General features: G+C 38.7%; 1 non-coding gene across 1 annotated transcript; it reads right to left on the minus strand.

The window, feature by feature from the left end:
• Nucleotides 1-925: 925 nt before the first annotated feature.
• LOC148546034 (small nucleolar RNA R71) lies at nt 926-1,033 on the minus strand. The gene has a single exon (XR_015902123.1). It is a non-coding gene; the product is annotated as a small nucleolar RNA R71 (small nucleolar RNA).
• Nucleotides 1,034-1,865: the final 832 nt, after the last annotated feature.

Consider the following 1,865-nt stretch of genomic DNA (forward strand, 5'->3'; position numbering starts at 1 on the left):
TTTGTTTGTTTCTTATCTTTTTCAAAACTACCTAACTAACTCTCTCTCTCTAATTTTCGAAAATATCTCCCCCTTTTTCAAAAATTTATTTTTAATTAACTAATTATTTTTTTTATTATTTGAATTTTCGAAAAACTACTAACCTTTTTTCAAAACTATTTTCGAAAATCACTAACTCTTTTTCAAAAATTATTTTCGAAAATCCTTCTCCCTCATCTCCTTCTATTTATTTATTCATCTACTAGCATCTCTCCCTCACCCACCAAAAATCCGAACCCTCTCTCTCTTTCTGAGTTCAGATTTTTCTCTTCTTTTCTTCTACTAACAATAAGGAACCTCTTTACTGTGACATAGAGGATTCCTCTTCTTTTCTTTTTCTCTTCTCTTTCTTATGAGCAGGGATAGAGAAAAAGGCATTCTTGTTGAAGCTGATCTAGAACCTGAAAGGACTCTGAAGAGGAAACTAAGAGAAGCTAAATTACAACAATCCAGAGACAACTTGATTGAAAATTTCGAACAAGTAAAGGAGATGGCAGCCGAACCCAACAACATTGCAAGGAGAATGCTTGGTGACTTTACTGCACCTAATTCCAATTTACATGGAAGAAGCATCTCCATTCCTGCCATTGGAGCAAACAACTTTGAGCTGAAACCTCAATTAGTTTCTCTGATGCAGCAGAACTACAAGTTTCATGGACTTCCATCTGAAGATCCTTTTCAGTTCTTAACTGAATTCTTGCAGATATGTGATACTGTTAAGACTAATGTAGTAGATCCTGAAGTCTACAGGCTCATGCTTTTCCCGTTTGCTGTAAGAGACAGAGCTAGAATATGGTTGGACTCTCAACCTAAAGACAGCATGAACTCTTGGGATAAGCTGGTCACGGCTTTCTTAGCCAAGTTCTTTCCTCCTCAAAAGCTGAGCAAGCTTAGAGTGAATGTTCAAACCTTCAAACAGAAAGAAGGTGAATCCCTCTATGAAGCCTGGGAGAGATACAAAGGACTGACCAAAAAGTGTCCTACTGACATGCTTTCAGAATGGACCATTCTGGATATATTCTATGATAGTTTATCTGAGCTATCAAAGATGTCATTGGATACCTCTGCAAGTGGATCCATTCACCTAAAGAAAATGCCTGCAGAAGCTCAAGAACTCATTGACATGGTTGCTAATAACCAGTTCATGTACACTTCTGAGAGAAATCCTGTGAGTAATGGGACGCCTATGAAGAAGGGAGTTCTTGAAGTTGATACTCTGAATGCCATATTGGCTCAGAACAAAATATTGACTTAGCAAGTCAATATGATTTCTCTGAGTCTGAATGGAATGCAAGCTGCATCCAACAGTACTCAAGAGGCATCTTCTGAAGAAGAAGCTTATGATCCTGAAAACCCTGCAATAGCAGAGGTAAATTACATGGGTGAACCTTATGGAAACACCTATAATTCATCATGGAGAAATCATCCAAATTTCTCATGGAAGGATCAAAAGCCTCAACAAGGCTTTAATAATGGTGGAAGAAACAGGTTTAGCAATAGCAAGCCTTTTCCATCATCCACTCAGCAACAGACAGAGAATTCTGAGCAGAATCTATCTAGCTTAGCAAACTTAGTCTCTGATCTATCTAAGGCCACTGTGAGTTTCATGAATGAAATAAAGGTCTTCCATTAGAAATTTGGAAGCACAAATGGGCCAGCTGAGTAAAAGAATCACTGAAATCCCTCCTAGTACTCTCCCAAGCAATACAGAAGAGAATCCAAAAGGAGAGTGCAAGGCCATTGACATAACCAAAATGGCCGAACCCAATGAGGGAGAGAAGGACGTGAATCCCAAGGAGGAAGACCTCCTGGGACGTCCAGTGGTC

This window comes from Arachis ipaensis, chromosome B9 (genome assembly GCF_059453495.1).
Source record: "Arachis ipaensis isolate K30076 ecotype BB chromosome B9, ASM5945349v1, whole genome shotgun sequence".
Taxonomy (NCBI): domain Eukaryota; kingdom Viridiplantae; phylum Streptophyta; class Magnoliopsida; order Fabales; family Fabaceae; genus Arachis; species Arachis ipaensis.